A 22,204-nucleotide genomic window follows, 5' to 3' on the forward strand; every position below is an offset into this window, starting at 1 on the left:
ATGGTTTCCGGTGGAGGGAGCAAGCAGCAAGGGTAGATCCCCCAATGAAAGAGAGCGAGATGGTTGATTACTTTTTGCAGGCTTTGGAGCCAACTTACTTTGGTCATTTGGTGTCCGCAATTGGCAAGTCTTTTAATGAGGTTGTAAAAATGGGAGGCATGGTCGAGGAGGGGCTTAAGTCCAACAAAATCATGAGTTATTCAGCGATCAAGGCAACCACTCAGGCCATTCAAAGCAGCACTGGGGGTGTACTTGGGAAGAAGAAGAAAGAAGATGTCACGACTGTTGAATCTGGAGCCTGGTTCGGATCTAGAGGCCCGTCACCCTACTATAGCCAACCACGACCCTACCACCAAAGTTACCCCCACACTTTATATAGCCCTCCACAACATTACTACCCACCACCAGATCCCCATTTTTCCGTCAATCATGCACAAACCTATACCCAAACTCCGGCACACGCACAATGGCATGCGCCGGCTCCGCTAAATCCATACCCAGCTCCACAAAATACATATCCACCCCCAAGAGCCTACAAAAATCCCCCCAAAATGGGTTTCCGACCAAACCAAGCCTTCAAGAATAAGAGGTTACAAAAGCAAAAGACTTTCACTCCACTGGGGGAATCATATATCAGTCTTTTCCACAGGTTGAGGAAGTTGGGCATGCTGAATCCAATTGAGCCTAAAATGCAAATCCTCCTCCTAGAAATCTTGACCACTCGGTGAGTTGTGAGTACTGTTCAGGAGCCCCGGGGCATGATACAGAGAAATGTTGGAAACTAAAAACAGCTGTGCAAGAGCTTATTGATACTCGTCGGATCGAGGTTCAGACCCCAGAAGCACCAAATATCAATCAGAATCCACTGCCAGCTCACCATGAGACCCATATGATTGAGTTGATACACAAAGGAGGGGATCCCAAGAAGCCCTCGCAGACGGTAATAATGGTCCGTTCCAGTGAAACCATCTCAAAGGAAAAGGTAACTAATGGGAAATCAATGGTCCAGTTGAAAGGGGTAGATAATAAGCCAGCTGTGGTAGCCGAGAAAGGGTCATCAAGCATTGTTGCAGTGAAACTCGAAAAAGCTAAAGTGGTAGTACCAGGGGTTGCAAGTGAACATGTTATGGTGATTTACAAAACTAGTAATCAGCTAAAGTGTTATTATAAAACTAGTAATCAGCTTCCAGTGATCAACAACAAAGCTGTTCCTTGGAATTATGAACGGGTGACGGTGATTTACAAAGGAGAAGAGATCAAGGAAGAAGTTTGTGAAGCACAAGGTTTGACTCGCTCAGGAAGGTGTTTTACTCCCGAGGAGTTAAGAATAACTAAGGATGATCCAACGCCGGTGAAGAAAGTTGTAACTAAAGAAGAGGCAGAGGAATTTTTGAGGAAAATGAAAGTGCATGACTATTCTGTTGTAGAGCAGTTGAGGTAAACTCCCGCTCAGATCTCATTGCTCTCATTGCTAATCCATTCAGATGAGCACCGCCGATCATGGATGAAACTCCTGAATCAGGCCTATGTTCCCGACAAGATCTCGGTAAACCATATGGAAAAGATAGCCAGCAAGATTTTTGAAGTAAACAGAGTCACTTTTTCCGATGATGAATTGCCCATAGAGAGTACTGAGCACAACAAAGCCCTTTACCTGACAGTAAAATGCGAGGATTCCGTGGTTACCCGGGTATTGGTTGATAATGGCTCAAGTGCGAACATCTGTCCACTCTCCACTATAAGCAAACTGAAAGTAGAAGATGAGAGGGTCTATAAGAACAGTATCCGTGTGCGAGGATTTGATGGTGGAGGCAAAGACTCAGTCGGGGACATAATGTTGGAGCTGACTATAGGTCCAGTAGAATTCACAATGGAATTCCAAGTGCTGGATATAGCTGTTTCCTACAATTTTCTATTAGGACGACCATGGATCTACGCCGCTAAAGCAGTACCATCAACACTTCATCAGATGGTCAAGTTCGAATGGGACAGACATGAAATAGTTGTGCACGACGAAGATAATTTGTGCGCTCACAGCAACACTATTGTGCCATTCATTGAGGTGGAAGATGACAAGGGACCATGGGTCTACCAAGTTTCTGACACAATGTCAGTCGAAAAAGTTCAAAGGGGAAGTGTATCCCAAATCCAAAGATAACCGCCGCATCAGTCATGGTAGCGTATGAAATGCTGAAGAATGGTTTTGTACCAGGAAAGGGTTTGGGGTCAGATCTGCAAGGCATCATACAACCCGTATTTCTTCCTGAAAACTTGGGAACATTTGGTCTGGGATTCAAGCCCACAGCCGCAGACATAAAAAGAGCCAGGAAATTGAAACAGATGACATGGATTCTTCCAAAGCCAGTCCCACGTCTTTCCAGATCATTTGTCAAGTCCGGTACGAGGAGTCGCCTAGTGACAACAATTCCTAGTTCTGTGATTGATCCAGACAAGGAGTTAATGGAAAGATTTGAGAAGTTGTTCGACAGTGTGAACATGGTGGAAATTGGAGAAGGTTCTAGCAACGCGGAAGTGCAATTTGTCGGGCCAACAACAAAGCTTAATAATTGGAAGGCTATTCCTCTCTCTACTCGGAAGGAGTCTTGTTCTTTTTATGCTGGTTCTAATGATGTGGTATGCATAAGGAATCCTCAGTCCAGTCTTAAAAATCAATCTGATTCAAAAATGTTAGTTCAAGAAGTAGATTGTGATTACGAATCAGAATACGATGATGAGGATGAAGCCTTCGAAGAAATTAGTAAGGAGTTAATTCACTTCGAAGAAAAACCCAAACCCAACCTGAATGACACAGAAGCCGTCAATTTAGATGACACAGACAATGTCTGTGAGACTAAAATAAGTGTCCACCTCGAGCCAAAAATCCGGGAGGAGTTAATCAAAGCACTCATCGAGTACAAAGATGTTTTTGCGTGGTCATATGACGACATGTCGGGTTTAAGCACTGATTTAGTGGTCCACAAATTGCCCACTGATCCGGCATTCCCTCCCATCAAGCAAAAGTTGAGGAAATTCAAAACTGATATGAGTGTGAAGATTAAAGAAGAAGTTACCAAGCAGTTGGATGCGAAGGTTATTCGGGTTACTCGATATCCTGTTTGGTTGGCTAATGTCGTGCCTGTACCGAAAAAGGATGGCAAGATCAAAGTATGCGTCGATTACCGCAATCTCAACAAAGCAAGCCCGAAGGATAACTTCCCACTACCCAATATCCATATTTTGTTTTATAATTGTGCCAAGCGTGAGATTGGATCTTTTGTGGATTGTTATGCTGGGTATCATCAAATTCTAATGGATGAAGAAGATGCAGAAAAGACGGCATTCATCACACCCTAGAGAACTTATTGCTACCGGGTAATGCCATTTGGTTTGAAGAATGCTGGGGCAACTTATATAAGGGCAATGACTACTGTGTTTCACGATATGATACACAAGGAGATTGAGGTATACGTAGATTATGTGATCATAAAATCAAAGCATCAGGCCGACCACGTCGAGGATATGAGGAAATTCTTCCAGAGGCTTCGTAGGTACAACCTCAAGCTTAACCCCGCCAAGTGTGCATTTGGTGTTCCATCCGGAAAACTGTTGGGATTCATAGTCAGTCGGTGAGGCATCGAGTTGTACCCATCGAAGATCAAAGCCATACAAGAATTGCCCCTTCCGAGGAACAAGACTGAAGTGATGAGTCTGTTAGGAAGGTTGAACTATATCAGCAGATTTATTGCTCAGCTCACGACAACTTGTGAGCCTATTTTCAAGTTGCTGAAGAAGGACGCTGTGATCAAGTGGACTGATGAGTGTCAAGAAGCATTCAACGAGATAAAGGGATACTTGTCTAACCCGCCTGTGCTAGTACCACCAGAACCAGAGAGACCTTTGATTCTTTACTTGACTTTCCTGGAAAATTCATTTGGCTATATACTGGGGCAGCATGACGTCACCGGCAGGAAAGAACAAGCCATCTACTATCTTAGCAAGAAGTTCACAGCTTATGAGGTTAAGTACACTCACCTGGAAAGGACATGTTGCACCCTAACTTGGGTGGCATAGAAATTGAAACATTATTTGTCATCCTACACTACTTACCTCATTTCACGCTTAGATCCATTGAAGTATATCTTTCAAAAGCCTATGCCGACAGGAAGACTGACGAAGTGGCAGATTTTGCTCACAGAGTTTGACATAATCTATGTGACTCGGACTGCAATGAAAGCCTAAGCATTGGCCAATCATTTGGCCGAAAACCCGGTCGATGAAGAGTATGAGCCACTGAGGACTTAATTTCCTGATGAAGAGGTGATGCATATTGACGAGCTAGAACAAGCCGAAAAACCAGGTTGGAAACTTTTCTTCGATGGGGCTGCTAACATGAAAGGAGTGGGGATAGGAGTCGTGCTTATTTATGAAACAGGGCATCACTATCCCGTTACAGCTCGGCTTCGATTCCATTGCACCAACAATATGGCTGAGTATGAAGCATGCATTTTGGGTTTAAGGCTAGCTGCAGACATGGATGTCTAGGAAGTCTTGGTCTTGGGAGACTCGGATCTTCTAGTACACCAAATTCAAGGAGAATGGGAAACACGAGATTTGAAGCTCATACCGTACCGACAAAGTTTACATGATCTTTATCAACGGTTTCGATCAGTGGAGTTCAGGCATATTCTGAGGGTCCATAATGAGGTCACCGATGCTTTGGCTACCCTGGCATCAATGTTGCACCATTCGGACAAAGCTTATGTCGATCCTCTGCATATTCAAGTACGAGATCAACATGCTTACTGCAACATGATTGAAGAAGAACTTGATGGCGAACCGTGGTTTCATGATATCCAGGAGTACATCAGAATGGGGATATATCCAGTGCAAGCCACGAGAGAGAACAATTCGACAACTGGCAAGTGGATTCTTCTTAAGTGGAGGATTTTTGTATAAAAGAACACCAGACCTTGGATTGTTAAGATGCATAGATGCTAGACAAGCTACGGCTGTAATGTCTGAAGTACATTCAGGCGTTTGCGGACCACATATGAGTGGGTATGTGCTGGCAAAGAAAATTCTCCGAGCAGGTTATTATTGGCTCACCATGGAGCGAGATTGTATCAGTTTTGTGCGCAAATGTCATCAATGCCAGATATACGGAGATTTGATTCATTCTCCACCATCGGAATTGCACACGATATCGGTACCATAGCCCTTCGTTGCTTGGGGCATGGATATCATTGGACCAATTGAGCCAGCGGCATCCAACGGGCATAGATTCATTCTGGTAGCCATTGATTATTTCACCAAGTGGGTTGAGGCCAAAACTTTCAAATCAGTGACCAAGAAAGCAGTGGTCGATTTTGTCCACTCAAATATCATCTGTCGATTCGGCATCCCAAAGGTGATCATCACGGATAATGGTGGTAATCTTAATAATAAATTGATGGAAGAGGTATGCCAACAGTTTAAAATTACACATCGCAATTCTACCCCATATCGTCCCAAGTCGAATGGAGCAGTTGAGGCCGCCAACAAAAACATAAAGAAGATACTTCAGAAAATGGTAGAAAGTTCCAGGCAATGGCATGAAAAATTACCGTTTGCATTGCTGAGCTATCGCACTACTGTCCGTACTTCAGTAGGTGCGACTCCTTATTTGTTGGTATATGGAACTGAAGCAGTGATACCTGCCGAAGTTGAAATCCCGTCCCTTCGGATTGTCGCTGAGGCTGAAATCGATGATAATGAATGGGTCAAGACCCGTTTGGAGTAGTTGAATTTGATTGATGAAAAAAGATTAGCACCAGTGTGTCATGACCAGTTGTATCAAAAGAGAATGACAAGAGCATACAACAAAAAGGTATGTCCCAGGAAGTTTGAAGTGGGCCAGTAGGTGCTGAAACGTATCCTTCCACACCAGGTTGAAGCGAAAGGAAAGTTCGCCCCAAATTGGCAAGGGCCATTCGTTGTGACCAGAGTATTGTCCAATGGTGCTTTATGTTTAACAGATATCGAAGGAAAATGCATAGACATGGCTATCAATTCTGATGCAGTAAAAAGATATTATGTATGATTTCTTTGTTATAACTGTTGATTGTTTGTATTTGGCATTATTTCGAAGATTGGAATGACGAAGTCAATTTGTTCTGCTATCTAAACACTTCACCCTTTGTTCCCCCTTTTTGAGCCTTATTTATTTATTTCATACCCCTCTTTTGGAATCAATAACGAGAAAGAGAGAAAAAGAAAGAAAAGAAAAAAAGAAGAGAAAAGAAGTGAAAAATATAACAACAAGGAAATTCATGTGTGAACTACGTTTGACCTGATTCCTGTTAAGGATACGAGGCATCTTCCTGGCTCATTCATAGTAAAATAAAATATCCAAAGATCCCCAAGCAAGAAACTGGGGCAGAAGTTGTACTTGTCGACGCCCCCTTTTTCCCTCCTAAAAGAAGGCGAAATCGGGTTTACGACATTATGGGCAAAACAACTCTTATTCCCTTTTGAGGAATCGGGTTATGGAATTTGAAGAGTCGCCACCTAATGATTATAGTGCATTAGGACACTTTTAGAGAAAAGAAGAAGATTTTTTTGGAAGAAAACCAGAGTTCGGGTAAGGGCTTGAGATTATCTCGAGGGGAAGGTGTTAGGCACCCCTCAAGATCCACTAGTGTGGTTCCCGGCCGTACTTAGTTGTGACTTTAAGAAGAGTAGAAGTAACAGACAATGTTTGCACATAAGGAATACAAATAAGTTGAAAGTTTTGAAAGAAAAGAGAAAAAAAAGACATAAGTGGTTTTGAAAAGAAAAGATTGATTGAAGAAAACATTACTTCTAAGAATACATCACATCGTATAAATAAAGAGAAAGATCCTAGGTTTAAATACAATATGGATCACCTTGGTGCAATACCCAGCAATCATTCTCACACGAGATATTAGCGCACCGGTCATCATATCCATATTCTACCCTTCCCACCCCGTTAAGGTGTTAAAGCGCGTTTAGTCTCGTTTACTTATTGCATGCTAATACCCGTCCCGACCTATTAGTCCCAGGGTATTAGGACTTCTAATCCTAAGAGGGAAGAAAGGGATGGGGCCTTTATGGAGTTTAAAGGACAAAATTCTAGTTTCGACATTCAAAAACAAATATCAAATAAAGGAATGAGTAAACAAGCAAACAAGGCTCAAATAAACCCCTAAAATCAGACAACACTTAGTTTAGCATGTCTTAGCATATACTGATTTGGTCTTAAGTTAAAAATTAAGCGGCGAGCGGACTGGTTCAACACATATATTTAGACAGAAAGTCTGCATTAGGCAGCCCAAATCCAATTGTCAGAAATTGCAGTATTTTAAGCGAGTAAAAAAAACACTGTTTTCAGAAAGGACCTAACGTAGAATAGTTTAAGACAGAAGGTTGAAAATTTGCAGAGGTTCAGAGATGACTTGAAAATCAGCAAAATTGTTTAAGTGAAACTACCGTAGAGTGATGAAGAAAAGTTTACGAAAGTGAAAAGACCTTAAAGGAATAGTGAGTTAAAGGCTGTTTTGAAATAGCAGCTTCATGAGATGAATAAATTCAGGCAGAGGGTTAAAGGAACCATTTCAGAAAAAAGAAAGATGCAAGTTTAGAAAATTTAAGAGCATTGCAGATTTGTAAGAGTTTCAAAAGCAAACAGATTTGGAAGAGTTTTTGTTGACAAAGTTGAAGCCAATTGACAAATTATTCTTACTTAAACACATTAGGCGAGTTTGAGTTCCTATAGGCATGGTATCTACGTGACTGAATTTTTAAGGCTTGTTACTGTTATTAAACCGGTAAAGGAATGAATATTTGATTACCCTACAATTTGCCTAGCGTTTATGCATTTCCTATAGTCATGATTTCTATATGCAATTGGTTACATGAATATTAGGGCCTATAGGCAGGATTTCTAATGATTTGCAATACGACTGAACATGAAATCTTATAGACATGATCTCTAAATGATTGAATGAAAGGAATGCAAAAGCCTATAGACATGATCTCTAGGTGATTGAATGAAAGGAATGCAAAAATTATAGACATGATTTCTAGGTGATTTATACGTTTAACCTATATGCATGATATCTAAGTGATTAAACAACAATATTGATCCTATAGGCATGATATCTACCCTTTAACATAGCAAGTAAATATAAACCCCCTCCCATACCCTTTACTAATATTCCCTTGGTTCTTTTTACAAAAATATTACAGAACCAGAAGAAAGGAAGGAAAATAATTAAATATACATCACAACCTACAGCCAGATCCGAGCAGCCTAATTCAATCTTAATATCCGATAACATGTGTTTCACCAAATCCAAATTCCAGATTCCAAGGCCTTCTCTTGTTCAGAGTGTTTCAAAGTTCCAGGGAGCCTCCAGGAGCCCCAGGCAATGCTTACACTCTAAAGAGTAAATATTGTAACAGAATAGTGCAAGTGTGGAATTACCAGCCCTTAGGCATCCAAGTTCAGAGGGAACTCTAGGGTCCCTAAGCATGGCTTACCATAGGGAGGCAGAACTTAAAGAACTAAGAATGAGTGTAGAATGAGGTGATTAGAGGAAATCGAAGCAAAGGGTGGTCATACCCAGCCATGGGTAAGACTGGCACACCCCTAATCCTTTACTTGATTCAAGCAAATAAAAGAGCAGACTTTCAGAAGTCAGACAGGGGTCTGGGTGGTGATTAGGACACTACCAGACCCTAGTCAAGGCTCAACACATAAAAGGGGTTAAGGGAATGGGACTGGTTTGAGTGAAAGGTTCAAGAGAACCTGGTCCTAAGTCAAGGGTAGCAATACGCTGTTACCTTAACTTAAAACATACTCACATACAGGGGATTAAAGGGAAGGGTATCACATGAAAGCATTCATATAAACATCAAGAAAAGCATAACAGAACTTAAAGATGTAGGAGCATGAGGCATGACAGACTAATGTATAGCCACTTAGTACCAGAAAACATGTAGTTGAGAGGTCATGTAGAAGGGAGAAGTAAACACATAGTTTTAGAGGACAATATTTAAATTGTGGAGACCTACCAGTTGCAAGTTCCAAACAACAGAATAAATAGAGCAGTGAAACGGCCAAAAATCCTTTAGCAAACAGTTGAGGAAAGCAAAGAGATTCCAAAGTCTAGCCTTGGCTTTCAGCCGGCTAGTCAGAACAATAGCACAAGTAGTAGTAAAGAAGAGAGAGCTTTGAGTGTGTGTGTATTTTTGAACTCAGTTGTTCGTGTGTTTAAAGAAAAAAGAGCAGGGTATTTATAGTTTGAAAACAGGTGGTAAGTAAGGCAAAAATATAATTCAGTATCAATTAGAATCAATCAGGAGAAGGGGGTTCCTTTAATTAAGGAGTCCAAATTTGAACGGTAAAAGGGCAGAGTTTTATTTAAGGAAAGAAAATCAAGTAACACATTGGACAATGAAGGGTAAATACATAAGGGAAGTTTAAAATACACGGTTAGGTAAATAAGGTAAGAAGTAAATCAACTAGTACATAGTAAATCAATGAATCAAGGATTCGAAATCAATAATGAACCAAGTCAGAAAAAGGTCCAAATTAGACAAAGAAAGAATCATACAAGCTCACATAATGGTAGTCTGAAATCAATCCCCAAAATTAGGGTTATTTCGAGAGGGAAAGGTCTGACTATAAAGAGTGCATAGCTTTAAACATGCGAGGCTAGAATTAAACAAACAGAGTGGTCATGCAATCAAGAGTAGAAGAACATAGTTAGAAGAGAGTGTCAGATAGCATGAGAGAAATCAGAAGGTCTTGCAAAGCTTAGCAAGAATCAGAGAACATGAGACGAACTTAGAAATTAGGGTTTTTGAAATCAAACTAGTTTAGACACAGGAAGCAAAACAATCGCACACAAGTGTTTTGAAAACCCCCAAAATCTAGGGTTTCCTCCATAGATTAAATGTAAAGACGAAAGCGTAGAAAATCAGGCAAAGTAAAATCAGAAAATCCAAGGAACATAAACATTTCATGGAATCATAATGAAAGAAAACACAGTAAAGGAAATCACTAGCAAACCCTAAGAGGAAATACAGTAAAAGAAAATACATAGAAACCATAGTGAAAACACTTAGGAGTTACAGCAAAGCAAAATACGATAAGAAATCACAGTAGAACAAGTAAAAATCAAGGAAACCCTAGGTTCGAGAAGACGAACAGTTTTGAAAGCAAAAACATGAAATGATGTAAGAAATACTTTAAAAACCTCGAAAATAGCACGGATCTAAAGTAGATCTAGAGAGAAACAAGAAAACCTCGAAATGGCATAGGATTTCAGAGAAACCCTAGAAAATGAGAAAGGCCTTGAAAAGGGGCTGGTCCGAGTCGAGATGGACTCATAAGGCTAAGATACGCCAGAGATGAGCCGGAGATGGCCGAAGATGGTGAAGGGAGTTCATCGGAGAGGCGAGAAGGTGGAAGGTTCCAGAGAGAGTGAGAGATAGAGAGATAGAGACGAGTGAGTGAATGGGAGGGGATTGGGGGGTCGTTAGGTTAAAAAGGAAAGGGCAAACGGGGGCCGTTGATTAAAACAATCAACGGCCACGATTTTAAAATGGGATCCGGGCGGGTTCATTTAATTGGGTCTGGGTGGGGAAGAAATGAAATTTGGGAATTGGGGGGGTTAGAATTAGGCTTTAATTCAAATCAAAAAGAGGCTAAAATTGAAATAGCCATTTTTCCCTTTTGAATTTATAAAAATAGTAAAAGATGTTAAAAACTAAATTAAAAATATTGGGTTGATAAACAATATGTAGGTATTAATTTAAAAATATTAGGATTGATTTTGTAATAAAAATTGCTATTAAATCTAGAAGTAGGCTAAAATTGCAATTTCGTGCAATTTTAGTTTAAAAATACCAAATGGACTTGTAAAATTATGAAAAAATCATGTAAATTATATTTTGCCATAAATGTGAGAGTGAAATAAATTATTCACATAAATGGCAAGTTTTGGGAATAATTAATGGATTTTATAGTGCACAATAGGCCATAAATTAGTCTTAAAAATTATTAAAAATGCCAAAATCTTTTGGGGTGCTCATATATGCACACATATGCTATTTTGAAAGTGTTTTGAGTATATAAAAAAATACATAGGGAAAAATTGGGTATCAACAGTACTTGTAATAAGAAATGTGATTCCAAGAGTTGTAACTTTAAACCCGTGTCAAAGTTGCTTTGAGCCTTTGATACCATTTCTTTCTAACCCCATCCAAAAGCCCACATTATGGTCCAAAGAAAGACCTTACGATCAGTCTTTGAGAGATGCCAAGTCGAGCAATGTACATAGAATTCATATCAGGGGCAACACTCCAGTTTAAGTAAGAAAAATCAAAAAAAAATGAGAGAGTCTTACTGGTGAAAACCCTCATGGACACCATGAGGCGACGAAAGCTGAGTGAAAATAAAAATGAGAGAAAATAAAAATGAGAGAGTCTTATTGATGAAAACCTTCACGGGTACCATCAGGCGACAAGTAATTGAGGAATTAACAAATGAGAGAGGTTTGTCGGTGAAAAACCTTCAGGGCACGGCAAGTCGAACGAGGTCCGTAAGTTGGCGGAAAGTAAAATTGGGTTGTGGAAATCTTGGAGAACAAAGTAAAATAATTGGAGAGGAGATTGGTTAAATAGAATGGGCTGATTGATCCAAATGCATACCATGATCATTGGTGCCGGTGATTCCGCTCAGATAAGTCCCTTTTCCTATCTTCAACATTCATCCAAATTTGGATTCTTTTCTTTATTCTTAAAATCCTTGCATTTCATTGCTGTTAATTTTACTTCTCTAAAAGCTCTACCAAGTTTAGCCTTGTAAGAAGGAATTTCAAAGCTTACTACCAGTTTCGGAATTGCACAAAGCAAAATGCAGCTGGAACATGCAAAAAATAAATGTGATGGGACCTATGGTGTAAGCAAAAGTTAAAACTGTGGAATGTTTCAGTAATGTCGCAGGAGATGTACGGTTTTAGGCAGAAAGGTCAGGAGGGGAGAATAACAGTTGGGGATCTTGTAGTTAAGGATCAGTCAGGAGGTCAAAACAATCTTTTCGATCAGTCCAAAACAGTTGGACGAAGCAAAGAATGGCAAAGAGAAAACCACCTCCAGCAGGAATGCCACGATGAACCACCACGTTTTAACATGACGAAATTTTATTTGATGTGAAACAGGGGCAAAAATGGCATTTGTTTCGGGAAATCATCCGTAGGAAGAGTAAGTACTAGGCAGAATTGATCGCGGAAATTCTCAGGACCCTCCTGGAAAATAGGACTTAGTGTAAAATTCAAAATAATCATGAGTAACGGAATTTGGCATGAGTGCACCCTAGAAGATTATAAGTGAAACTTTGAAGTTTGTATGTTTGAGATACACTTTGGACATTACCCCATGAGAACAAAGATTCTGACTTCTCTTCTTTCCCAGATTAATGATTATGATTTTCTGTTTCCTCAACATTTTCCCCAAGCAGAAACGCCATCTTTTTCCGCCTTTTCCAAATTTAGTCGGAAATTTTTAGGACCCTCCTGTAAAATGGGACCTAGTCTAAAAAAAATCAAAACAATCATAAGTAGCATAAATATACCCCAGGGAATATAAGTTGGTTTCAAAGTTTGCATGTTTAAGATATGATGTAATTAGGAGTTTTCAGGACCCTCCTGGATAATGGGATGTAGCTTTAAGACCCTCTTAGATAACAAGATTTAGCGGAAGTCACACCTTTAGAAGATATAACTTAGATTTAAAATTGTCGTTTAGGTAAGAACTATGAGGACCCCCTGAATAATGGGACCTAGCTTTCAAATTCTTAGTAATATTTGGTAATATGATTCAATTTAACACTCACATATGTGCCCAATCTCCAAACTGGGGCAGGAAGATTTCTTTGTTTTATCTATTTCATTGAAGTCAGGAGACCGCCTGGAGAGTCGGGAATACTTTCAAGCGCAGCAGTAAGGAGCCCGCCTGGAGAGCAGGGAATACATTTTAAGTTAGCAGTCAGGAGCCCGCCTGGAGAGCAGGGAATACATTCAAGTTCAACAGTCAGGAGCCCGCCTGGAGAACAAGTGAGTACAATTCAAGTTTTAGTTCTTATTGATATTTGGTAATGTGATGCGTTTTACACTTACATATGTTCCCAGATACCCAAACTGGGGCAAAAAAATTTCCGTTTGTTTTCGTCTATTTTGGTTGAATTCAGGAGCCCGCCTGAAGAGCAGAGAATACATTTCAAGTTAGCAGTCAGGAGCCCGCCTGGAGAGCAGGGAATACATTTCAAGTCTAGCAATCAGGTACCCGCTTGGAGAACAGGGAGAAGCAGTTCAAGTTTAGCAGTCAGGAGCCCGCCTGGAGAGCAGAGGAATACATTTCAAGTCTAGCAATTAGTTTTGAAGTTGGGAGCCCGCCCATAAAACATAGAAATACATTGAAGTTTGAAGTCAGTAAAGCGGAGGGTTGCATCAAAAATCCCCAGCATAAATCAGAAGGAAGACCACAAGACGAGCCAGAAGTAAAGAAACAGCGGAGGACACACAAATCAACAAAACAACAAGATCAGGCTGAAGATATAGGAGTTTGTAATTCATAGTTTAGTCTAGCTTCTTGTTTTCTTTTTGTCATGGTGTAATAAGGAGGTCAGTAAGCAGTATTAGCAGCAGCAGTAACAGTGAAACCACAACTTCATGGTAGTCCCAGCTACCAAAACTTCCCGAACTACATTGACCTGATTCCTTTATAGCCAAGGATATGTAGGAAACCTTTGAAGCAGAGGTTCGGTCAAATCTTTCAAAAATGCTTCCCCACGGAGTATTCAAACAGGTAAAAATCGCTCGTATCCGCTCACTTTATCTTTGCACGAAAACTCTTCATGTTTCCGGACAAAGAGGGATAGCTGTGAGTACGCGATTTTTTGCCTCATACGAATTACTCCAAAAGAATTCCCAAAATTAGGTCTTTTCTTTAATTATGTGTTATTTTTAGGAATTATTGTGTGATTTCCCTGATTGTTCGCATATATTTGTGTGCATGTTTAATTTTGTTAATGCATTAAAAATACAAAAATATAGCATTTTCATTTGAGATTTGATTTTTACATTTTTTGGAATTAATTAATAATTAGATGTTTTACAAAAATGAAAATTCAAAAAAATATAACATATTTTTGTGATTTAGTCAAATTGTGTGATTTTCTTTTAATTTGGCATTTAATTATTTGTGATAATTATTAGTTAGAGTTAATTAGTATTTTTAAGTTAATTTGGTGTTTTATAAATTAAATTTAAGACTTTTTTTAATTTTTGAAAGAAAAAGAAGAAAAGAAAAGAAAAAGAGTTAATAAAAGAGAGGAAATAAAATTTGGGCCAAAATTAAATTAAATCCCAAGCCCAAATCAATTAACCTAGCCAAAAACTAGCCCAGACCCGTCCCAACCCGATCCGCCCTTACCAGAACCAAACAACGTCGTTTGGACACGCTTTGATCAGGGCCGTCAATTTTATTTGATCGAACGACCCAAAGCTTTGCCCATCACCCATATCCGACCCATTTCATCTGAGACCGATTCTGTCTTCAGCTCATTCAAACGACGTCGCTTCATTTAGTCAGATGATCCAAGCCGTTGATCTCGTTTGATCGAACGACCTGGATCCAATTCCACCCAAGTATTTATACATCCAAACAAACCCCGCCCCCTCAGAACCCCCCCCCCCATATCGTCTATCGTGTACCTTACCCCAAACCCTAGAGACCAGCCGCCACCATTCCCCACCGCCTTCCGGTGGCGGCGCCGGCTCCGTTCCCTTCCAAAATCACACCCCAGAACCACCCCAACCCCCTTTTTCCAAATCCATGATTCGTTTCCCTCGAATCTTGCCCGAACCTCTCGAATTTTAGATCTAAGGTTCAAATCCCAAAACCTCCGAACCCTAGCCAACTCCAATCCCTCCCAAATTAACACCACACAACCGCCTTGACCCCCTCATACCTTATCCATCACCAGTTTCCCTCGAATACCCTTGAAGCCCCTCGAATCTGGATTGGAAAGAAAAAAAACGAACCCCAAATCCCAAAAATCCAAATCATTAGATGCTTGAAGATTTGAGATTGAAATCGACCTTAGTTGTGTGTTCTCAGTCGAGAACACTCGATTAAGGTCTATTCCGGCCACAAATTCGAAGAAAACCAAAGGCCTAATTAGAGACAGTGTTCAGATATTTGGAGGTAGATTTCCTGATTTTGATTTTTTCTATTTTTCTCATTATTATCTTCTTCTACTCCTTTCTGTTATTAGAATATTTATTTGGTCAGTATTGTTCTATGTTTTTAGTTAATAGATTGTTTGTTGATTTTGTTTGGTGTTGTTTTGTTTCTCAGTAGTTTAAACTCACAGTAGTTCTTGAATTGATTCCTGTTAATTTTATTGAAATTATTTCATTTTAAGAACTATTAGGAAGTCTGCTGGGAAAGTTTGTTTGTATAAAGATTGAATAACCTAAAACGATATGAATTGAGTTTAGCCTGGCCCATGAATTTCAAGTTTAAAAACAGAAACTTTAAGATAATAGTGGGAATTATTTAAGTGTTCACCTACTTAAAAAGTTTCTAGTGGATAGTAGGGTAGTATTTGCACTAATGGATTAAATAATTAAGTGGATAATTTAGTGGACAATGGAGTGGAGGATTAAATAAATGAAAAGTTAAATTGGTAGTGGAAAATGCACTAATTGAATGCCCATTTAAGCGAGTTGAAATTCAGGAGAAGAAGAGAGGCTAGTACTTGGAAAATAGAGAAATATACACTGAGAGAGATTGGAAGAAGGACATTCAGAGAGAGATATAGGAAGGGAGATACACAGAAATAGATAGAGAAATCAAAAAAAAAATCAGAAACGATTGCAGAATTTCAGAAAAATACATTGTTTCATTGAGTCATTTGGTATTTTCTGAAGTTTTCCTCTAGTATGGAAGCAATTTCTGGTTAGCTGATAATAAAAAAGGTTTAAGTCGAGTCTGGTTTGGGGTCTGTTGATTTACTAAGATTGAAATTAGGGTCTGACAATCGTATCACATCCCTTGGTTTCAAAATTAGTCTACTGGTTCATTTTCTGGTGTTGAATACTACTGCTGCTGTTGGTTACTGCTGATACCTCATTTTTCTGCTCCCTTCTTTCATTTCCAGGTACACGTCTCAAAATTACCTTGATGTAGCTGTTGAAATAGAAATGAGATCAACATGTTCATGTTCTCTATGTGTTGTACACTGATGGCTAGATAAATGTTAGTTAGTGTGTACGTTGTCTGATGCAAATCAGATTTGATGTGTAATAATCTGGACTTTGAACGATATTGGACTGTTAAATTTGAATTAGAATTTGTTCATTATGAATAGTAGTTTTAGTGTAGTGTATCTTGAATTCATGTGATAATTACTCATTACAGCTTAAAATTGGCTTTGAAATCAGAATGTAGATCATGATAATGTTAAAATCGGGCCTAATAATTGATTTAGTAAGTGCAATACTTTAGTTTTGACACTAGTGATTTGAGCTTAAGATCAGGGAATAGGAACTTAAATTGGTGAAGTGTGTTTGATAGCTCAACTTAGTCGTTAATCACTCCATTGCCTTCGGAATATGGTGGTAATACATTAGTTAGGCATAACCCAAGCTTGAAATTGGAATCAAAATGATCAGTGCTTGCTAATTTGAGTAGGTGTACCTTGTTCTTACTTGTTACAAATTATTGAGTGCACATGGAATAGCTTGAAGCAAATTCAGTAGTATTCATTTTAATTGAATTAAGTTTGCTTGGTACAAAGATCAAGGCCCAGCGGCCTGTTTCCAGCAGTTTTGCATTTCAGCTCCTCTGACGCGGGCCCGGGTCTAGTTTTAATTCCCTTCACGTTTGGACCTGGGCCAAGGTCTGCGACTGGCCAATTTTGGGGTATAGACCTGGATGTAATTTCTCTTTGTTGGGCTTATCCTGAAGCCCAATGGCTAGACTGTGGTGCAGAATTATCATTTGGTCCAGTAACAAATTAATTAGGACTTTTTTTTTATTATTAGAAACAAATAAAAATAGAAAATCATAGTTGCTTTTAGGTTTGCCTTTTAAATAATAAACTGAGATGAGCCTCTTTAAATAAAATGCCAAAATTGCGGGGCCCCCAATAAATGTCTGTATTAAATTACTTAGAATTAGGGATTGGCCGGTTAGCGAATTTCACGCCCCCCCAAAGATAATAACGCGTTAGTCACTTTAGGTGCGTTTTTAATAAGTTACTTTCTTAAACTCGGGTGTGCATTTCATGTGGCCCAAATCAAATCCTAAAATGTTGAATAAAATGTGTTCAGGATTGCGGGTGCATTTCATGTGACGCAATCCAAAGACACGTTTTAAACAACGTTCAACTTTCTCTAAAAATAATTGAATAAAAGCGGTTGAAAGCTAAAATTGGCACATAGGTTCAACATGTATTAAAATCAGATAAATAAGTTGAATATGACAGTTGAGCGACCGTGCTAGAACCACGGAATCTGGGAATGCCTAACACCTTCTCCCGGGTTAATAGAATTCCTTACTCGGATTTTTGGTTCGCGGACTATTAACAGAGTCATATTTTCCTCAGTTCGGGATTCAATCGGTGACTTGGGATACCATTAATCTCCCAAGTGGCGACTCTGAATCTTAATAACAAATCCCGTTCCAATTGTCCTTTAAGTGGAAAAACTCCTTTATGCCCTCGCGGGTGTAGTAAAAAAGGAGGTGTGACACATTGATATGAATTTTATTGAATTCCAATATGTGGGCCCGGGGTCGGGTTTTGGTAATTTCAGGATTTGTGTTGTAAATTGATTATTTTTGCTTGGGCTTCGTTCCCTTAGCATATTTTGACGTCGTGATTCTGATTTTTGGTTAGATTCGATACGAGTGGAGGCCGATTCTAGGGGCAAGGGCATCGCGGGCTAGAGATTTGACTAGATTGAGGTGAGTAATGATTGTAAATGATGTCCTGAGGGTATGAAACCCCGGATTGCACATCGTTGTGCTATATTGAAGTGACGCACACGCTTGATGACGAGCGTGGTGTCGTGCACTGTTGGGGATTGTGACCTAGTCCGTCCCGAATGGCTATTTTACTGCATATTTGACTGAAATCTATTTATGAACATCATGTTTTGGGCTAAACACCATATTGGGCCTCGTGCCAACTGTCACACCTCCTTTTGGCCCGCGCCCGCAGGGGCACAGAGGGAGTTTTTCCAATTAAAGGACAATCGAAACGGGATTTGTTGTTTAATTCAGAGTCGCCACTTGGGAGATTTATGGTGTCCCAAGTCACCGGTTGAATCCCGAATCGAGGAGAATATTGACTCTGTATTACAGTCCGCGAACCAGAAATCCGGATAAGGAATTCTATTAACCCGGGAGAAGGTGTTAGGCATTCCCGAGTTCCGTGGTTCTGGCACAGTCGCTCAACTGTCATATCTGGCTTAATTATCTGATTTTATACAATTATGAACTTACGTGCAAATTTTAACTTTTAGCCGCTTTTATTATTATTATTTTTAAAAAAGACTTGCAACGTCGTAAAAACGGGTCTTGAACCACGTCACATCAATGCACCCGTAGTTATTGACACATTTCGACTTCGTTGAGATTTGGATTTGGGTCATATAAATGTGTACCGGAGTTTAGGGAGATAACATTATTAATTACACGCCTAAAGATGCTAACGCGTTATTATTTTTTGAGAAAAAGCCGTGAAATTCGCTATATGGCCTATCTCGAAATCTAAACATTTAAGATAACCATCTATTAAGGTCCTCCCAATTTGTGCGTTTTATTTGGCGAGGCTCATCTCGTTTATTTTAAAAGGACAACCCTAAAGTGACTACATTTTTCTATAAGTTCGTCTCTAAAATGAAAGAAAATCTCCAAATTAATTACATGCTTAAAAAAAATGACGTAACTTATTAGTTATTAGTTTAAGACAAATCCAAATGGAAAATTGCAATCGAGCTTGTACAAAGGAAGATTGTTCCGTATCTTATTCTATAAGTGAATATTACAAAAAAAAATTGAAATTATAAATAGAATACAGAATTGACAAACAATAATATCAAAACGAAACTGATTACTCTCTACCAATTTAGACCCACCTTACTAGATGAATTGAACCGCCAGAATTAATTGTTTACAACTATTTGAAATTAAAACCAACCTTGATTATTAATGCTTGCGAAAGTTTGTTAAAACTTGATCGACACTTGGATAAATCTATTACATTTAAAGGAACTCTAACACGCCTTGTTCGAACTCAACTCATGCCTATTGAATTAATGACCTTAGCTTTACTACATCGAATCAAACTTCAAATATGGCAGACCTACTGACTCTACGAAATTACTGGCTAATTATGTTTGCCTAATACTTGCGGATCTTTGTTACTAACAGGACTCAAAATCACAAACTTCAATTTATTCTATTCCCGTTTTCGTGAGTTCAAAGTTATACTTTAACAATCAACTAAATCGAAACAATTCTCAATATTAACTATTTACCAATTCCAATGGCTACAGGTATGAGGAAAACTGTTCAAAACTGCCTAAGATAGTCCTAAGTGTAGTCCAAGTTGGTTCAATATCTAGTGACTTATTTTGATTTATGTAAACTAAACAGTGAGTGCTAATTTGCAAATTATTATATGTTGTGGTCAATATCTAATATATAACCCAACTCAAGTTGAATGTGATTTTGAACTACCTTATTATGATAATATGAACTAACAAAACTGAAATTATTTAACTGTGAAATTCATACAGACACACACCTAATAGTTTAGCAATCTAACAATTTGTTCCAATTAAACACACATACTGAACTGAACTGCCATTTGAAGGATTCAGTTCAGTAGTCCGACATCATACATCACCTAATTGCCAATCAGTGATTTAAAAGCAGTCCTAATTATACATATATCTACCATTCATATAACAGTAAACACATAACTAATATCTAATAGAATACAAACATTCTATAGTTTGAACAATAAATCCTCTGGCCATTTCATTTCAGCTTCAATGAGCATACACCAAGATAATTCAAAGTAGTGTACCTGGAATCGAGAATAGCAGAAGAAGAAGAAAGGCAGGTTAGCAGCAGCAGTAGTATACAATACAACAACACCACAGCAAAGAGCAGAGCAACAACCAGCAGAAATTACACCCAGCACAAGCAGTCCAAAACCCAGGAGTGAAACCAGAAAATACCAAGCAATTCACAGACAGGAACAAAATGTATTCAGAAATGAGACAGGAGAGTAGATTTTCTGATTTCTGTTCTTCAAATTCTCAAATAAAGACACTCAGAACCTCAATTAAACAGTAACAAACTGATTCTGATTTTCAGTAGTAAAGAAGACCTCACTTTTTCAGTATTTAGCTCTCAACTATTGAACTCTTTAGGGTAAAAACTCAGCTTGTATTTCACTCTTCAACTCTGAATTTCTGATGTCAAAATCCAACCTAGACTCTCTAAAAAAAACTGAAAGAAAACTGATTTCTCTTTCCCAAAAAACTAGCCCCCTAAATCTGTCTTAAATGACTCTATTTATAACCCAAAAACAGGCCTGCTATCTCTGCCTTGAAACCATCAGATTCTAACTGCTCATCCCCCTTTGAATCCCATTACTTAATGTCTTCTTGTTTGAAGTTATTTTGTTCCCCACACTTGCATGCCTTGTTCCCTATTGTTTCATTCAAAACTATGGGTTATTATAGTATTCCTATTAACTCCCATACTATCATGTTATGTTCCCCATTGATATTAAACTAATGGTATCTATTATCCACTGAACAGACCCTTAAGTTAGTCCACTTGCAGACCTGTTAAATCCCAAATTTACCCCCTTAACCCCTGTGTATTACTGCCCTGCCCTAAGCTTCATTGATCTGTTATTAAAACTCTATAAGTTGTAACCCTAAAAACTAATTACTAATTGATCACTAAGTTACTACAGCTATAAACCAATTCCCACTACTAAATTCACATAGTGATTCAAAGTAGAAAACCAGATCATTTCAAATATGGCAGCATCAATCAAAGGGAATGAGCTGATCATATTGGGAACCAATCCTGATCAACTCAAACCCAGTGATTGAGCATGGATTCAATAATACAAGCCAAAATTGAAGTAGTATGAATCAAGGCAGGAGGTTCATGCGAACAACTATAAAGAACAGGAGGTCAAACCAAATACAGGGAATGACCACACACAACTCTAATTCAAGTATACACAAGATGCAGGATGGTAAACATACTGGTATGAACCAACGGTTGAACTATTATCATGTTAACATAACATTCAAGCCTAAAAGACTAATCGACGATGCTTATTCAATTGATTACACATGCTATAACATTTAGCATTTAACAACAAACAATCGGAATAAACAGACCAACAAGTGATTCGAGTGGTATTGACAAAACAGGGAACTTATAAACTAGCAAATTACATGGCTAAATACATATATTCGACCATGCACAGAAGCAGACTCGACCAAATAAAAAGGTTTGATTGGAGAAGAAGAAGAAGTAATGGACAAAAACTAGATTATAACTAAACTAAACACAATTAATCGTAACAAAAATAGAACAAGAAAGAAAGGAGAAAAGAAAATACCTTAACAAAACAGAAACTAGATGAACCCCAGGTCGAACTCTTGACTCGAACTTTTTGAGGTCGAACGGACCTTAATCGATTGTTCTCATCGGAGAACACTTCGACTAAGGTCGATTAGACGCCCAAATTTCTTTAATTTCGAACAAAACCCAGGTTTGGTGTTTATAGGGGTCTTGGTTCCATTTGGGGTTCGAATGGTTCTAGCAAGATTCGAACCAGGCCAAAGGTATCTTGGGCACGAGGGAGGTCAGGGGGTGCCGTGGTGGGAGTTTGGGACTGGTTGGGGTAGGTTTAGGTTTTGCTCAAATCTTTGATTGAAGATTCGAGAAGCTAGAGGTTGATACGAGGCAAACGGTTAACGGATTCGTAACGAGGGTGGTCAGATGGCTTAGGGGTGTTAATTTGGGACTGGTTGGATAGGTTTAGGTTTTTGCTCGAATCTTCGATTGAAGATTCGAGACAGACCGG

The sequence above is a fragment of the Nicotiana sylvestris genome, chromosome 4 (assembly GCF_000393655.2).
Source record: "Nicotiana sylvestris chromosome 4, ASM39365v2, whole genome shotgun sequence".
Classification (NCBI taxonomy): Eukaryota; Viridiplantae; Streptophyta; class Magnoliopsida; order Solanales; family Solanaceae; genus Nicotiana; species Nicotiana sylvestris.